General features: G+C 44.0%; 1 protein-coding gene across 1 annotated transcript in view; it reads left to right on the forward strand.

Annotated features, from left to right (window-relative positions):
• Positions 1–19,850, forward strand: part of LOC147708096 (ADP-dependent glucokinase-like) — a 172,919-nt gene that overhangs the window by 116,094 nt on the left and 36,975 nt on the right. The window lies entirely within an intron of this gene.

A 19,850-nucleotide genomic window follows, 5' to 3' on the forward strand; every position in this document is an offset into this window, starting at 1 on the left:
TACATTTCTCAAGTTTTTTTTAAAAATCTACTCCTGTACTGTAACCTCCTTGTAACCTTTGTTTTTTTACAGAGAATTTCTATGGTTTTGTAACTAGCAGCCAATTTTGCTGAGTGGTAGAGACAGGGGGCAGGGCATCCAACGAGCTTTCAGGAATCCCACTGTGCTGGACATACTGGAGGTAACAATAGAGCTTCTTAGCCCCTAAGGTCCCTCAAGAGTAAAGTAGTCTTCATCCCCCAACCAATAGTGCGCCAGGAGTCACGTTTGCAGAATGGTGGAGAAAGGTGGCGTGGCCACCGAAGACCGCTTAGCAGTCCCGCTGTGTGCAACTTACTGGAGGTAACGGGAGGGGTAGTTGGCTGCCAAGGATGTTCTTGGCTTTGAGGTTTCTTGGTCTATAGCCCACATGCACGCTCCTTGTCATTAATGAAAGGAGGCACATCTAGGTCCTGCAGTGGAACCTTAATTCCCAATAGACTCATCATCCAGGCTGCCACTTCAATTCTATCCAGGTCTCATAACGGAGATGAACCCATCATCTGCAGTGGTGGATGGCGTATTGCTGTTTGTTGTGCAGCAGGTTGCTTTTACTTATCCACTTGAAGGTCACAGTTGTGATGGATGCATCACTCTTGTGTTTGGTAGTGTCATCAATCTACATCAGCAAAAGGCAATTCAATTGGCCCTAAAGGCTTTCCTGATCAGTATTGGGAAAAGCTGGTACAGGATTTCAAGAACCACACCACCACCCTCAGGTAAGAAGCGTGACTGTGGTTCTGGAGGTGGCTGGAGTGGAAGAACATCTTTCTAGTAGCCAGCCACCTGACGAGGTCTCTGCTAGAGCAGACGAACTGAGAAGATGTTGCCTGGCAGGTCACGAGTGGCATCCGTATCTGGAGGTGGTGTAGGGCATATTCGATCAGTGGGGAGATCCCTTGTTAAATCTATTTGCCACCATTAAATCTGAAGTATCAACTATTTTACAGATTGGAGTTCCAGAGAGAGCACGTGTTGGGAGACACTTTCTTGGTCGGATGGAATGAATAACTCTTGTATGGTTCCTGCCCAGAGTTCTAAAGATGATCAAAAACAACTTAGCCCAAGTCCTCCTAATTGCCCCCAGACAGGGCAGAGAGTTTGGTCTCCCAAGAATGATAATCTGTCCTTTGATTAGGTTACCCCATTAGGAGGACTTTCTGTCTCAGCAACAGGGCAGAGCCTTCATCTAAACCCTTACAACTTCTGGAACATTGAGTGATTGTAATTTACTGCTAATGAGTTTCCAGTGGTAAATGTCTCCTTTGCTGATGGACACTCATCCACACACAATTCATCTATGCCAGGAGAAATGTGTTGCTTGGTGTATGGCACAAAACACCTACACGGGGAATTGAACCCTGGTCCCAGGCTAGACCTCTGAATCAGGGTCTGCCGCTCTAACCATTGAGCCACACTTCTCCTTACAGTCTTAACTGTCAGACCCTCTTTTTCTTTTGATTTAGCCCACCCTAGGCCTTGCAGTGGTCACTGTAAAAGGTTATTTACTGGCCTTTCTACATTTGTTGGACCCGCCATCCCTTTTAAGGTTGAGTCTAGGCAGCGGTCATGCACTGTCTCTCGACATGTATCTACTTCTGTGGGCTTTCACCATGCCCATCGCTCGCCCATCACTTTTTCGTTCCTTGGCCTGCGTTTCAAAATTCTTTGGATTTCTTTTGGTAATGCTTTACATTTGTCCTGCCTTTTGGCTGTTTTGTTACTGCCCTGGAGGCTGAACCTGTTACATGGATCAGTTCACTTCTGGCTATTTGGTAGTTTCGCCACACTACTTTTTCTTTTGACTCCGCTCGCGGTGCTGTCCCCTGACCACTTCCCGCCCATTGCTGTGTTTCCTGTTCTTGTCTGCACCTTTTACAATTCATTTAATCACCTTGTCTGGCGGCGTCTCCCACCCATCCTCCTATTTGGTATTTATAAGTTTGTGCTACGATTTACGATTTTTATTTATTTATTTTAACTGTTTTTCCAGTGGTTCTTATGTTTTCATTCGCTATTACAGAAAGTTGCCAGTGTTCCTTCTTTTCCCTCCCACCTACCTCTCAGATTGGGTAATCTATAGGGTCGAAGGCGAGAAGCTTCTGCTAGTGCCTTTACTTCTACCGGTACTGCAGAGAGCTTTGCTCCCTGGAGTGTGTTTCTCGGGCTGTGAGTCTATTGCTGCCCTGTCCGTGGTGTGCTGTCTGAGTGATTTACTGCTGCACCTGTGTAGCAAAACTGCCTACGGTTCTCATGCCTCTCGATGAATGTTAATCATATAGCAATTTTAAAGCAAAGAACTTGAGCCCTTAGTCAGAGGGACAACAGGTAGTATTTCTAAGCGATTAGATAGAATGCAAAAACCAATTGTGACAACACGGAAACAAGGAGAAAACAGTTATTTTAGAAAAGAAATCTGTTTGTATTAGTAACTACAGATACAAATTGAAATGTTATATCGGCACTATTACATTGTATGTAGGTGTAATGCAAGCATTAGTGTGCACAAAAGTGCTTGTGCAGGAAGTGAACTGCGCAGGTGAACATGTGACAAAGTGCAAGGAACAGCGAAAAAGGCGCATCAAAAATTGTTTTTATGTTTACAAAACATGTGCAATAAGATACAGTTAATGAGACAGTTTAATGTTCAAGAACGCCCAAAAATGTGTTGAGTGGACGACAGTGTTTCAACCTGTTTACATTTCAGGTCATCATCAGGACCGGATTACATATAATTCTGTTGGTGCTGTATAAAAAAGAGATTAAATTGACTGAGGAAGGCACAGAATAAGTATGATAAAGGAGGGAAGTGGAAGGGGGAACAATGAATGGGAGAGGGTAATTTAATACCTGTGGTAAAATCAGATCACTCCCATGTAAACAAAAAAACGATGCGTCATGGAGTGCACCCAGGAAGAAGTGCACACAACCGGGTAATCTCAGTGAGTTCTGAAAGTTGAGGGAAAAGGAAATTAATGGGGAAGGCACTTGGTAAGAATGACGAACATAGCAAGCCTGTGAGAGATTAGCCAGAACTGTGGAGAAGCCCGTAAAGGCATTACAAATAAGACCGCTTACATAATTAGTCAGGTAAGTGATGCCAATATAGGTGTCCAATCGAAAACGGACACTCAGTAGAGGAATCCAAAAACGGAGGTGAAATTCATGTTGAAGATATATTTTATATTTTGTGGGGGTTGGAACAGCGGTACTTGTGAATGATAGTATTAAAGGGCCGTATGGTGAGTAAAACTATATTATTTGTGGCCCGTGCAAGTTAAAAGAAAGATCAGTCAGTTTACACACATTGTCCAGTGAGCTCTGGCAAATTAGATGAGCAATTTGTCAGAAGCAAGGAGCCAACCGGGAGATCCAAAGAAATTGTCCAACATTTGCAGGCTGCAAAAAGAGAATACATATGCTTGTGGTATGCAAACAAGGCTGGAATAGAACTACTGCTTGTGGCGCATGAAAGTGCAAGTGACCTTACCTGTGTCATATATGTCCAGGTAAAGCCTGGGCCACTCAAGCCTTTCTGTGTAGAAAAATGCTAACCGGAGTGTGTTCTGTTGCCAGTCAGCATACAAAGGGTTGTTGTTAGTAATGGGATTTCTGGTTGCCTAGGTCTTGCGCTTAAGCCAGACAGAAAGCACCACTCTAGTCAGGGCAAGGGAGTTACACACAGAAGATAACCCCTGCTCACCCCCTTGGCAGCTTGGCACAAGCAGTCAGGCTTATCCCAGAGGCAATGTGTAAAGCGTTTGCTCAATACAAACACACAGCAGCAGCACACTAGGCACACCACAAAAGAAACTCCACACACGGTTATATCAAAAATAGCCTTTGTATTATCATAAACACATTAGATCATAACCAGACATATACACTGTGCCAACTGGCACTAGTCAATATTCACAGGGGATTATATACACATGACAGGGCGAACTGGGCCACTGTAAGAACCCTCACAAAGCACAAGTAGCAAATGTAAAACGCAACCAGTAACTACTGGCACAATAATGACCTCCGCATTATATCTAGCAACATAAACACATTATGTCTGCATCACATTAGTCATAAAACACATTACGACCAAACCTCTTTAGCATAACCACATTACGCAATTGGCATCATCCTAAAACATCATAGCATGACTTGGGCATCACAAGCATAAACACATTTTGCAATAAAACACATTAGATCAGGCATCAAGATCATAATCATTAGGCATGTACCATATTAAGAATAAGCCTAGTATGCCTAAACACTGAACTGACTCCAGGCCAACTGGCCTTTCACTGGGGCTCAAAATGCCAGGGCTTCTAGTGAGTCCTTCCAACTGACCCCCTGGCTGCCTCGTCAGTGAAGCCAAAGTGCGCAAATGCGCTGGGGTGTGGAGTGCAACTCACCCCTTTCTTATTAAAAGCAGAATGCCCCCAAAGGAAAATGGCACTGGCACTACACGTGCCGTGGAAGTCCCACTCCGGGACTCCAAAAATACTTGGCCCAAACGTTGCAGCTGCCCACTATCTCTCGCAGTGCAGCTGAGGCGAAATTGTACTGGCACTAACTGTACCTGGGGGGAACCCCACTCGGGGACTCTACAAACAAATTACCCCCTTGGTGCAGCTGCCCCCAACTGCGGCGCAGCTGTGAAGAATCAGGAAGTACTGGCACAAGCATGATGTCTAATGGGAGCCCCACTCACTCTCCTTGGACTGCTCTCGTCTCCTCCTCTCTATCCCCGGTGATCTCCACGGCCTTCCTCCCCTTTTGCCACGTGGGGTAAGGCTGAAACGCAGCAAATGGAGCCCGCGAGGCTCCGTCGCCTCTTGCTCTTCTTTGGCTCCCGCCGACAGATCAACTGCGTCTGCTCCAGCGGCCCCGCCCACAACAGGCAAGTTGCCTGTCTTTGGGGTCGGGCGGCGGCAGTGAATCAATACAAGCCCCAGATAGGGCTCAACTTGGGGGACATGAACCGGCGGGGTAGGCTCCCGTTCCGGTTTCAAAAGTATTCCAATGCGGGGTGGGCTCCAGCTCAGATCCGCAGTACAAACTCAGGGTGGGCTCCCGCTCAGATCACCAAAACGTGGGGTGGGCTCCCACTAAAAGCCAACAATGTGGGGGAATCTCTACGCTCTGGATTCCCTTGGCAGGCACTTTGCAGCACAGGGCTGCACAACCCCATGTTCCTCCTTTTCTGGCATCAGGACACAGAGCTTTACAAGGCGCTAGGGGCCACAGCTTCAAAAGACTAACGTTTTAGGGGCGCAAGGCTGGGCCCAGGTAGGCCAGCTCACAGGGCCCTCCAGCAGGGAGGCATTCCCTTGTGGCGGTTCCTCCTGGAGCCCAGCAGTGGCAGGTCCCCTCCGCACTGGAACAGCACCACCTTATCATGGGGTCACAGCCCCAATATTTATACCAATAAATGTTGCCTCCGCGACTCTGGCGTCGAACGCCGCCTCCGCGACGTCCTCTTCCTCCTCGACGCCGAACGCCGCCTCCGCGACGTCGACCGTTCGATTCTCGACGACGAGCGTCGACTCCTTCTTGACGCCGACCGCTTTCTCGAGGTCCTCGACGTCGAGGATCCCCTCGACGCCGATCGTCTTCTCGACGGCGACCGGTGGTGTCGTCTCGACGGCGACCGGCAGTGTCGCCCCGATGGCGAGCGCCGACGCCTGTCGCTCCGTCTCGACGTCGATAGCTCGACGTCGACGACGACGATGAAGACGCCGTCGACGGTGGTTTCGACGGCGGCTTGTCCAGGCCCTTCATCGTCGAATCATCACGCCGTCTCGACCCGGAGCCCCGGGGAGATGGGGAACACCCCGTCGTCATCCATCTCGACGTCGTCGTCGAAGCAATCGATGCCGACTGAGACCGGGACCGTTTGCTGGTTTTCCTGCCTCTGGGGAGCCCCACAGAGGCCTCAGCAGAGGCAGAGGGATCCTTCCCAGCCTGCCCAGACCCGCCTGCAGTCGTCTTTCCTCAAGGCCTTGAAGCCTACTCTTCAGCCTGTCCCTCAGGGTCCTCGCTGAAAGTTGCTGGCAGATGTCAGTCTTCAGGGACATGTTCCTCAGGGAGACAGACGATGCAGACCTCGTGTGGATCACTCTTGGCCTTCTTCCTCCCACATGCTGGGCATTTGTCGAAAAGACCAGGCATTTTAGAGCAGGAGAGAAAAGAAGTACCAAGGAGTATATATATATATATATATATACATATATATATAAAACACTTTTATCAAAAAGTGAACAAAAATCCAATAAACCCTTGAAAAAAGGGAGAGCTCAATGCCAGGGCTTATCAAAGGCAATGTGCAAAGTATTTGTACCAACACTCACAGTAACACAGTGAAAACACCACAAACTGACTCCACAACAGTTTAGAAAAATAAAGCTATTTTTTATCTAAACTACACAAGATCAAAACGACAAAAATCCAACATACACAGTTCAAGAATATGGTTTCAAATGAGTTCTTAAGGTTGCGTTGAAATAATCCACAGTTGTCACGTTTTAGCCAACAGTACCTTTAGATGCGACATAAGTTCCAAGTGAAAGCTGTAGCGGTGAAAAGCAAGCGATGCGTCACTCCTGAGACCCTTGGGAGGCGATGCGACAACCCCGCTGGACGCAGCGGGCGTGTTGCGGTGACTCCGGTCTGTATGGGGAGGGATGCGAAACCTTGCATGGATTCGGTGCACAGGTTTCGGTGGAAACGGCTCGCAAAAGGTACGATGTGACGATCTTCAGGGCGGCGACTATATCCGGTGCGGCGACGATGCGTGGCTGAGCGTCTATCTTCTCCTCTCGCAGCCCCCCGATGTGATGGCTCTGCGACGACTCTCGCAGCGACGTGATGCGGTCCGCAAGCAAGCGGTGCGACGAGCTCACCCAGTGACGATAGGCTCTGCGACGATACTCGCAGCAATGGTAATCTTCCCGCACTGGACTGGTGCGTCCCGCAAACGAAGGATGCGACGACTCTGTAGCAGCAACAGGCGCTGCGACGATCTCGGCCTTCGTAGCAGCAGGAATTTCCTCGCACTGACTGGGATGCCCTCCGCAAGCGAGCAATGCGATAAAACTTGCAGAAAGTCTTTAAAATCTTGGTTTCCAGCTTCCCAACATAGGTACAACTTCCAGAGGCCCCGGGACTGGGTCAAGCACTCTAGGAAGGACAGAGCTCTCTCAGGAGAGTTCAGGGAAGCTGGGGGTGAAGTTCTTTTGTTCCTTGGACTTCTTAACAGGGAGCCAGCTCTTCTCAGGCCCTTGGAGATTCCTTCAAGCAAGGGGACACTGCAAAAAGCAAAGTCCTTCCCCTCTCCTTGGCAGCAAAGCAACAGCAGTTCGTTCCAGCAAAGCAACAGCAGGACAGTCTTCCTTCTTCAATTTCAGCTTTCTCTTTGGCAGAGGTTCCTTCTTGATTCCAGGATGATCTAATTTTCTGTAGTCTGGGGTCCTGTACTTATGCCCCTAAAAGTCTTTTTTCCCTTTGTGCAGGAGGGCTCTGAGCCCGGTCTGAACCAGTTCTGGGTGTTCCTTGAGCACTTTGTTTTCGTGGCCTCTCCTTTCCTTTCACAGTGCAGAGCAGACACATCAGACGCCCCACAGGAGGTGGAGCCAGCATTGTGGAGGGAAAGTTCAGCCCTGGAGCACTTTGTTGACATGATTCCTTCTCTCCTTTCACAGTGCAGGGCAGAGACATCAGACGCACCACAAGGGGTGGAGACAGCACTGTGGGGGGCAGGCACAGTCCTATTCAGGTCCCAGGTGCAACTCCTCCCTCCCATCTAGATGCAGATCCCTCTATTCACCACTGGGCGGACTCATTCTGCCTCCTGGAATCCCCCAGCCCTGTCACTCACAAGCCAGACAGTCAATTCACAAACAGCGAAAGGCACACAGAAAGGTCAGACAAGAAAGCAGCCACTTTCTAAAAGTGCTGCTTTCAAACACAGGATTTCAAAACCACCTTTCCTAAAAGATGTGTTTTTAAATTCTGAGTTCAGGGATACCAGACTTTTATTTCCTATCTTGCTCCTATGGGGAGATATGCAGGTAACCACTGTAGCCAGCATTCCCCATGATAGCCTATGGGCAAGATAGCCTTACAAGAGTGAAAAACGAAAATGGCTGTAATTCACTACCGGAGCATGTCACCTGCACTAGTACATGCTCTACCTTTCACATACACTGCACCCTGCCCAAAGGGGTACCTTGGGCCTTCCATAGGGGTGACCAATGTGTACAGAAAGGGAAGGGTTAGGCCTGGTCAATGGGGACACTGACCAGGAGGACATGGCAGTTCACAGACTGCACACAGGCACTGCGATGGCAGGCCTGAGACACCATTTTAGGCCTACTCATGCGGATGGCACAATCAGTGCTGCAGGCCCACTAGTAGCATTTGTATCGCCAGCCCTGGCACACTCAGTGCACTTTACTAGGGACTTCTTGGTGATACAAATATGCCAATCATGGACAACCAATTACAATAACAATTTACACAGAGAGCATATGCACTTTAGCACTGATCAGCAGTGGTAAAGTGCCAAGAGTCCCATTGCCAACAACCACAGGTCAGGAAATACAAGGGAGGAAGAAGCAAAATGTTTGGTGATAAAGCTGCAAAAAGGGCCTTTTCCAACAAACACACTCCGCCAAGTATTTTACCACACAAAAGAGTTTGTATGGTCCAGACTTACCATGGACCTACATGACAAAGGTAAGCTCACTCGCACTTCATGTGCCACCAGCAGTACCTCTATTCAGGCCCTGCTTGCATTCTGTTAGCCTATGTATTCCATTTTTGCAGCCTTCAATTGTTGGACTATTTCTTTGGATCCTTACCCCTTGTTAGCTTCTTGATTCTGACCTATTACTTGTCTCATTTGGCAGAGCTTGTTCGACAATTTGGAAAAGCAGACTGATCTTTGTTTTAACTTGCATTGGCCACCAATAATATTGTTTTACTCACTATACTGCCCTTTAATACCAGCATTCACCAGTACTGCTGTATCCTCCCCACAAAATATAAAATATATATTCAACTTAAATTTTACCGTTTACATTTATTGGACCTCAAATTTTAAATTCCTCTACAGTGTGTCCGTTTTCAATTGAACACCTACATTGACATCGCTTACCTGACTACTTAGGTAAGCCGCCTGATTCATAATGCCCCCACTGTTCTAGCCAATCCCTCATTGGGTTGCGATGTTCGTCATTCTCACCAAGCAAATTCCCCATTATTTTCCTTTTCTCTCCCCTTTCAGGACTTCCTAAGATTACGCTGCTGTGCATACTGCTTTCTGGGTGCACTCCACGACTCACCATCTTTTCCTATACATGTGAGTCAATTTGATTCTACCACAGATATTAATTTACCCTCTCCCATACGTTCCCCTCCACTTCCCCTCTTGACCATTCTTATTCTGTCCCTTCCTCGTTCAATGTAATCTCTGTTTTTTATACAGCACCAACAGACTTATGTAATCCGGTCCTGATGACCTGAAATGTAAGCACGTTGAAACACCGTTGACTACTCAGTGCATTTTTTGACTTTTTTGGTTCTTAACAAGTCTTTCATGGACTGTATCCTCAATGCCCCTGTTTTGTATCCATTTTGTAAGCACATTTTGTTGTGCCTTCTTTTGCTGTTCCTTGCACGTTTCACTTCCTGCACAAGCACTTCTGTACACACTAAGGCTTGGGTTACACCTATATACAAGGTAATAGTGCTGATATAACATTTACAATTTACATCTGTTGTTCCTAATACAGACCGCTTTATTTTCTAGAATAACTGTTGTCTCCTTGTTTCTGTTATGTTTCAATTTGTTTTTGCATCCTATCTAATAGCCTAGAAATATTACCTGTTGAGACGTTTGTTACAAAAGTTACCCAGGTCTCAACTGGGTCTGTGGGTTTCCTCTTGTGGTTTTTTTCTTAGTCAAAGGGAAGCAACATTTTCAGCTCAACATTGGAGCATCAGCATTCCACTCCGCCATAGTATCCTTGCATTGCTAGATCTTGCAGCCTGCACTCTTCTTTCCCTGCTTCTGCCCCCCCCGTCCCCCTCACCAACCATCTTGAATTATTTATCTGAGCTGCCGAGCAGAATTGTTTCTGTCATTATTTGCGTGCTCGGAGTGCACACTGTAGCATGCCCCAGCTGCAACATGCATTTGGTAAGACGAAACACATGAAGCAAAAGTAATGCACTCTATGTTGTTTGACCCCCAGTAAAATCTTGAAACGCATTAAGCGTCGCTATTAAGAGTCAGTGTGTCTCGTGCACTTTGCTGATGGGACAGTTGGAGATACTTTAAAGTTTGCTTAGTAAATCAAACTTTTATTTTAAATGTTGTTTTTTGCACCCACTCCAGAGTGTTGCTAGTTTCAAATTAAAAAAATTACATACAAGAAAAACCATAAATATTTTTGTTGGACATAATTAGCAGTAGTTTGCCTAAAGAAGATAACGCATGTTGATCTAGGTAGACTGAACATCCTCTAATCGATGACTGCCTGTTGGATCCCTTTCTTCCGCAGGGGGGTGCTACTTGTGGGATGGACACTCTTGCCATGCTTCATCAGGGGTATTCTCCCTTGTTTGGCACTTTGGGCGTGTCTGGGATTTGCAAGGTAGCGTTTCCCTCTCTTGATTAAGCTCTGTGGTGACCATTGTGGAAATGGTATATGGACTTTCCTAGACAAGGTGAGTGCAGCTCCAGGACTATGTATCTTAAGATCATGTTTTTTGTACATTCCTCTAGCGCTGCTGCTCCTTTTTGTACTTTGATTTCGACTGTGACGGACACGAGAATTTCGACTGTGACGAACACTAGAGGGTGCTAGAGCGCTGTTTTCCTGCAACGCCAGAACGCCATCTCAGTCGGTGAAGCCACAAGTGTGCTCCGTGTGCCGTGTGTGCCGCAAAACAGGCCACGGAACCCAGGCTTTAGGCTCCCAGCTCCGGAGGGCTCCTGGCATCGGCACAACTCCAACTTCGCCTGCCAGAGGAGGTCGTGTAAGCTGTAGGCTAAGGCGAGCCGAGGGAGCCGCTTTGGGTATACACCACATCGTCACCAGCAGAAGCTGGACTTGCCGCGTTCAATTGAGCAACCCTGAGGCACCTGTCCACCCATCCACCCCCCCCCCCGCGTCGTCATCAGTGACTTTGTGCGGGTGCCCGGGGGCAGTGGAGGAAGCGGAACCGTTCTGAGCTGAATTGACGGTGAGAGCAAAAGGGGGCAGTGCAGCGATATTTTCAGTGATATTTTCCCAGTGAAGTTGGGATTGCTTTGTGCTTGCCAGGACTGCTGTTGTTGTGCTCTGTGGCAGACTTGGATCGTGTTTTTTGTTTCTTGTGCCGCCTTGTGGCATACGGCCTCCCGCCCACGACTGGGGGAGGGCGAGGGAGAGGCGCGGCATGCCACGAATGAACGCCGCGGACCGTTGATGACCCCAAGCGGTGAGCGATGTGGGAATAATCTGAATTGAGTTAATCAGCACTAGCAGGCCCCCGGCGGATTATTAACTACAGCTCATACAGAGCTCATATAAGTACACAAAGCACTACACAGCAAACAGATGTGCTTTATTGCTATAAACAGCTGATATCTATCTAAGGGGCACCAGAGGTTGTGAGAGTGAGCGTGACCCATAAGTCTAAAAGCACATAAGGAGGTACAAGGACATCTGTCTCTGGGTAGGGCTCCTGCTCTGCTGCTCGCTGCTTGTTGTTGTTCTATTGCTTAACTGTTAACTGTTGCAGCACCAGCCAATCTCCCTGTCCTTGATTCTGTTCCCTTCCTGACAGCAGCTGCCCCTTATCGATTGGGCAGACGGGCTTGGGAGGGTGCGTTCATAAGGAGTGGGAGGAAAGGCAAGGAAGTGCAACATCAATTAGGCAAGGGGGAAAGCCCACCCAGAGAGTGGACAACAACAAATGAACAAGGAATTGTGGGTTTGAGGGCTAGAACAATTGTTGTACTCTTGTATTTTTGGAGTGAGTGTGGAGACACGCAGAGAACTGTGTTTTCCCTGAGCTTGAGGACCCGGAAAGGGAAAATAAACAGTGGGCACTAAGGATTTAATAGTATAAAACGCAAAATAAGAATGCGTTCAGGCAAAGTAAGAACAGCAGGGACTACTGTCAGACGTTTAAAAAAACTCCAGCAGCCAAATGTGAAAGTCAATATTTCAAGATCAAATCAAACCTTAATCTCTCCGATAGCCAGAATGTTTGCAAAATCAGGAAAAATACCGGACAAGTTTGAGTTTTTGAAAGACCCAGCTGGTGCTCTCATTCTCATGCATAAGGATACGGAAAAAAATAATTTACAAACGCCAATAAAGCCAATGACAGCCGAAAAACACATGAGGCAAATTATTGAAAGCACCCCCATAAAAAGAGATTGTGACCTACAAAGGAATGACTATGAGTTCCAAATCAATGATCATGATATCCTAAATGTAACCATCAATGAGGATTCAAATAATGTCGATTTGGCTAACTCAAACGATCCAGGAATGCTGAAAAAAGAAAATCTATTAAGTGCCAACAGCATGATGGAGTCAAAACAGACAGTAATACCATTGGAAGTAAATGTAGAAATTAGGAAGAAACCTCAGTCATACAGGGATGATAGTCATACCGGACATAACAATCTACTTGAACACAATAAGGATTATGGAAATCAAGAAAAGCTGAAAATAGGGCAAAATATCTCCATTAGAGAGGAGTTGCTCTCAAAGGCAAATATCATTCATAAAACAGATGCTTCTTCCTTAATAGACCTTATAAATGAAACTCCACTGGAAAACAACCCAATTGGAACAAAAATGCCAACGGTTGGAATAAAATGGGATCTATTCTATCAAACATCAACGCTAACCCTAGAGGCACTAAAATACCAATCAAATAAGATGGACATTCAGATTGATCTTCTCACCATGATGGCAACATCAGTTGCAGGGATAGACAATAAACTCGCGCCGCTTAATAATCTGATAATCAGAGTCCAAAATGATAAACAAAAAATAGACATGGAATGTATCTGCTCGCCCCTATTGGAGAAACTTGCAGCAATACCTGAGGTCCTGCACACTATAATAGAGGACACAAAAAATGTTCTAAAGAAAGAGACTGGGCATGAACTGGGTATAAGGAAAAATAAAGATAGGGATATAGTTAATATGGAGGAGGTCAAAATTACCCCTAAAACGAACAAAGAAGAAAAAGTAGTAGTAAGGTTGTCAGAGGACAAAGAAGAAACATATGATGTAAGTGACCCTTTATCTGTTAACAACCAAAATAATGTAATGCACGAAGATATAAATACAGTAGAAATAGGAGAATATGACTGTAAGAGACAAGACTCAAACGGTTATACTATGACAAAAAGGCAAAGGAAAAAATTACGTAAGGCAAGAAAAAATCAAAAGTTTAACCTCCAGAAAAATGAGGACAAAATAGTCTAATCTTCAGGAACAAGAAGAAACAATAAAATCTGAGGGTCCAACAAAAAATAGAGTTCTGAAACAAGAAGAAGAAAAAAGTAAGGAAAGAAAAAGTCCTCAATTGTCCACCAAAGAGCCTAAGAAAGTATACTCAATATTCTTACAAGAGCCACCACAGGAACAACTATTACACAATGTGGATAAAAAAAGCCAAAATGAAATAAGATTAAATGAGATGGCAAGAATAAACCCTCCTCTTATAAACCAAAACAAAATTGAGAAAGTTGAAGCCCAGGTGAAGGACTCAAAACAGGATCATACGAAGGGAAAGTCTGTCACTAAAAACAATGAGTAAATCCTCCGACCAACAAGACGGGCTTTATAATGGTAACATAGAGCCATGTTTGATGAGAATCAACAATGACGTACTTAGAAGGAACTCTGAAACAATAGTGGAGGATAAAATTAAATCTCCTTTTTGGGACCAATTAGTAATTGAAAAACGAGAAGGAGAAAAAACAATTAGATATAAAACAAACCAAATAAAGGACTCATCACGTAAAGAAAATCAAGTGGTAGCGGAGAAAATTCAACTGATATTTAACCCTGAATATGAATCCAGAGGTAAATGCGATACACTGAATAGAGGGAATATTCTCAGATTATTCAAATCAATCCCAGCATTAAACAATATCAAGAATGATGACATTAACTCCATTGAATTTATTGCTGATAAGAACAGTTCCAAAGAAAGTACACTGGTCACGGTTAATTCGATTACAATAGCAGATCAAATACTGAAAGAAATTCCAACATTTAAGGCCTGGGGAATAGTTATTATAAAGCAGGCCCCGAAAGTGTATCCAATCCCGTTCATCAAAGAGGCAAACTTGGTCCAAACAGAGAAAAACACCAAACAAAAAGGAACTGTACTTAGGAATGCTCGGGGTAGATCCATTGGTTCATCAGGAGTGGCATCCCCACCTTCCATGAAAGATATTACACCAGGAATAAATGAAAAATGGATTGTGCAAGCCTTGCATAACAAGGATGAACAATGAAGGATTAAAAAACCAATTTTCGAATCAAAAACAGCTAAGTTGGGAATGTGTTCGTGGAACATAAATGGAGTAGGGTCCAAACTTTCTAACTCGCAAATAAGATGTATACCCACAACATGTCAAATCATACTTTTACAAGAAACCTGGGAACTCCACCCGTTTGCACTGAATGGATATGTAGGCTACTATGAAAACGCAATAAAAAATCGCAGACACGGTCGAGCAAGTGGGGGGCTAGCAACATTTGTCTCCTGCAGCTTGCAAGCAGAACATGAAAAAATTGCAACTAATAGTAAAACCATTCTCATAGTAAAAATGAAATACAAAAATACTGAGCAAAATAATAGGTCAATAATTTTGATCAACGTATACATCCAACCCACAAAAACGAGCAGAATGGATATGTGTGCTACCATTAATACTATACTGATGGAACAAATGTTAAATAACCCATTAGTAGACTATGTGATGACTGGGGATTTTAATCTGAACCTATTAACACCATTTATAAGGGATGATGTAACACAATCCCAGGACCAACAATGGTTAATACTGCAGCAAGAGCAGCCTGGCGTTTCGAGCATTAAGGGGCGAAATCATATAGGGACAACTTTCGTTAAGGATATGGAAGCGCTGGGTTTGCGAGTCCTTAATGGACGATTTAAAGATGATAGTCCCCCTGCAAATACATATATAGCCCAAAATATAAGCTCCAGAATTGATTATACACTGGTCTCACTGAATATATTTCAGAACATAATCTCTTATAGGTTGGTTAAAGTCGAAGACAGTGACCACTGCCAGCAGATAATAACCACCAATATTACAAACAATACGAACCAACAATATTATACTATGCCAGGTCTTACTGGAACGATAAATGATAAAAAATTAATTTGGACCAATTTCAATAAGGACAGCATGAATGAAAAAGTTGAAAATATTATAAAGAGTTGCTTCACTGAAAATAGGAATGAGTCAGCCGTTGATCAATGGGTGGAATTTACCAGAAAATTAGTGAAACCCCATTCCCGGAGTAACCCAAGCAATATGAGGTTGAATAAGGAAGCAGAGACTCGCACATGAATCTCCCCTATACAATAACAAAGTTAAAAAGAGCACGGAATAGGATAAGAAGACAACAAAATTCCAAAATGACTAGTGAGGAGACCTTGAGTAACTTAAAAACTCTGAACCAGCACCTCAAGAAACTTATATGGAATGAGAAATATCAAGCAAAAGAGGAATTATGGTCCAAACTATTACATGCAAGTAAACAGGCTAATGCGAGAGAACTCTGGAAAATTATAAACAGATTAGTACGGCCAAGCAAATTGGTAGTCTCGTCATCAATAACCGAACAAGAATGGGCAACTTTCCTAGAAAAACATCTAAACAACAATGGTGCAGTAAAAATCGCTGTGAGTATGCAAAACAGCTTTACAACCAGTGATGAGATGCAAGAACAATTTGTAATGTCTAAAATGCATTTGATAAGATTGATTAAGAAGCAGAAAGATGGGGCGCCTGGACCAAACGGGATCCCATTTGCCCTATATAAAGAAAATCCTGATTTTTGGTCGACGTACCTAGTAAAGGTATTCAATGAAGTGATAGAGACGGGAAAAATCCCTGATTCGTGGCGAGGATCTTTAATCTCTCCTATATATAAGAAAGGTAATTGGTCTCTTGCAGAGAACTACAGACTTATTACCTTACAAGACACAGATGCTAAACTGTTTGCTGGAGTGCTCTTAAACAAACTAAATGAATGGGTAACGGAAAACAATATTTTACCAATGAATCAAACTGGATTCATTAAAGGGCTTGGAACAATGACAAACATCATGGCATTATCGCTAACAACTGAAAAATCACTGAGAATAAAATTGCCCTTATATCTATGCTTTGTAGACTTTAAGTCTGCTTTTGACTGTGTGCAAAGAAATCTATTGTGGAAAAAACTTTTGGAAAAAGGCATCCCGGCTGCGCTACTAAAACTTATACAGTTGCTGCACAACAAAACCTGGGTGAGAGTAAGGATGGGAGATGGTCAGACATTATCAAAGGAAATTCCTGCATTGGAAGGGCTGAAGCAGGGATGTGTTCTGGCCCCCCTCGTTTTTAATCTATTTTTAGGAGACCTATCAGTCAACCTGAACGACCTTAATGCACATCCCCCTAAGCTGGGGGGAAAATTGATATCCAACTTGATGTATGCGGACGATGCGATCCTATTAAGCCACACCAAAATAGGTCTCCAGCGCTTAATCAACAGTACACTCTTGTATGCAAACGAAAATGGAATGGTTATTAACGAAACCAAAACAAAAATTATGGTGGTATCCAGGAACAAAAATATGAGACAAAAAAACAAATGGTACATGGGAAATAATCAACTTGAACAAATAGAGGTGTACAAATACCTGGGGGTACTGTTTGACCAGAAGGGAAATTATCTCCTACAGAAACAGGACATCCAAAGGCAAGCCAACTCACTAACAGCAGCATTCAAGATAGCACAAAAATCCCTTGGAAGTTTAACTTATGGCCCACTATTGAAAATCATAGGTGCTAAATTGCTCCCAACTATTACATATGGAAGTGAGGCACTAATGGGCAAGGATGCGGCACCAATTAATAAGGCACTTTCTAAAGTATATAGATCTCTCTTCCACCTTCCAAAGAATGCTTCACCAGCACAAATAAGACTGGAATTTGGTTTGACCAATCAAGAATTAGCGAGAAAAGGTCAGTTTATTAAAATGTGGTATAGGTTTAAAAATGACCATGATAATCAAATTTCACAAATACTCTGGCAAGAAGTAAATAATAATAAAAAATCACGTGCTGGGAGATATCTTCATGATGCACTAGAGGAGTTTTCACTGATGCCTATATGGAACAATACAATAAACAATGGATCGTTTAAAAAAAATAGTGAATCGAACAACCAGTTACTTATCACTATTACATGATAAAAACGTGCTGGCAAAAAGAAAGCACGCGTGGACAGTAATAAATGGATATGAAAAAAAGAAAGTGCAAGAATACTTGGAGATACCGTGGTCTGAAAAAAGTAAACAATGTTTCATGAATGCAAGATTTGGAACTCTGCCAGGCCTTAGTCACGCTTTGCCATGGGAAAAAACTAACTCCAGTTTATTGTGTAGACTTTGCAAAGGTGGAGAAGAAAATATTGTCCATCTCCTATGTATCTGTCCTGGCCTTAGCAGGGAAAGATGTGCATTACTTAAACCTCATTTTAATCTTCGGGCCACAAGAACATGCAGGCAGGCATTGAAAATGTGTCTTGAACCAAATGATATAGTTATGAACGTTGCCTTTGTAAAATTTTTAAAAATTATAACCACCGAATTAGAAAAGTAGACGAGGAAAAAAGCTTTTATGAAATCATAAATAAATAAATAGATAATTTTAAAAAAATGTTATTATATATTTATCTAAGTCCAGTCATCTCAATTTTAAGGATAAAAGAAATGCCTTCTTTTTTTATTGTATTGTATTGTATAAATTGAAAATGTTTTTGTAATGGAAGTATTGTAAGATTTTAATTAATCAAACAATAAAAAAAATAAAAAATTACTTTGAAGTTCATCTTATCCCACACCTTTTCACTGCCCTACTTCTTGCATATTGCCCCCTTCCTTCATTCTTTTACCACCCTATTCATTCTTTAACCATCTTAGTCTTTCTTCCCCTTCCCTTGAACTCTTACTGTTTCCAGATTTCTATCTGCTTCTCCCCCCGACCTTGCGATCTTCCTTTTCTCTATTCTTATAGGCTTCCTTCTTTCCTTAGCCTTGCTCTCTTCCTTCTTTCACATGCCCCTGCTGTTACTTCTCTGATCCACCCTTGCACTTTCTTCTTCCCACAATGTTTTTTCTCTTCTCCCTCCCATCCCTGCGCCTTTTCTCCCTTCTCTCTTCCCTTCCATCCCTGCCCCCTCTTTTCCCTCCGAACCCTTTTCTATACTCCCCTTCTCTTTTATCACCTAAACATTTTCTGATCTTTTTTTCACTCTTTCCTATAGCTATTGTGCACTCCACCATTGCCCTCTTTTGATCCAGTACAGGAGCCTATAAGATGCTACAGGGCTTTTGCACATATTCTGCCTCATGCAGTTGGGAGTTCCCAAGGCAAGCAGTATGTTTTCCTCCCAGGACTTGTTGCATCCCTTGGAGCTGGTTCCATTGCATGTGCAGTGCCATCATGACATTGCTGTATCAGTGAAATGGGCACTTCTTAGAGTGAATGATCTTCTGTGATTCTGTTGTTGAAGCAGGAGTTGAAGGCTCTTGACATCACTAAAAGGGAAGTACTGCGGCCCCGTGCAAATGAGACATCAAAGAAAAAGGGGAAGAAGATCCTGATGGACAACCCATAGGGTTGTTAAAATTGCCCTCACCCACTAGTAGTTGCATGCTTCATCATAGGGCAGCTGACACACTCTGGCGCAGACCAATACTCATGGTGGAGCACATATTTTCAGAAATGTATTTCGTGAGGGATCACTATTGCAGAAAGAAAAATAATAAACTGTCTAGGTAGGTACCCCCGCATCTTTATTATTGGCCCCCGTTGGTGTTATTAAAAAAACAATGATATGATCGGATATATCAGAAAAACTATGTCTCTGTTACCCTGTCTGCATGTACTGACATGTTTCAGCCTATACCAACTGTCCAACCGGGTCAATTGCTTCCCTCAGGATACAAACCCCTTATACTACAGTCCCTCCTAGTTAATAACTACATGGTAGGGATAGAAATTGGCAACATTCGCCCTTGGTAGACACACTCCGAGGCGTACCTACAAAGATTAAACCTATTGCATTGTTAATGATTCATCTTCTGTCAGGATCGCCCCCTCAAAAATATCAGCATTATTCACATTGTGATTTTTTTTACCCAGATGAGGCACCCAACACACAGTGACTGTGATACTCGTATTTGCTTCAAAAAGAAGAAATCTTTGCACTCCTTACCAGAGTCTCAATATTGATTCTCCAAACCCAGGGGCAGACTATGACGGCGTTAATGTATTGGGTGTCTGCTCGTCTGTGACGTGGTTTTCGGTGCATGTGTCCACAAATCCCCACTGCCTTTACAGAAATGTCCAGCAGAAGACCCTTCACCCGGTCAATTCTGCAGGACTTTTTGCTTTCCATCCAACTCTCAGACCCGCCACGTTTGGAAGGTTCTATTTTGGTATCTATTCTAAAGGGGAGGAATCTTTGCTTATAAGTAGCCAT

Source organism: Lissotriton vulgaris, chromosome 6 (assembly GCF_964263255.1).
Source record: "Lissotriton vulgaris chromosome 6, aLisVul1.2, whole genome shotgun sequence".
NCBI classification, from domain to species: Eukaryota; Metazoa; Chordata; class Amphibia; order Caudata; family Salamandridae; genus Lissotriton; species Lissotriton vulgaris.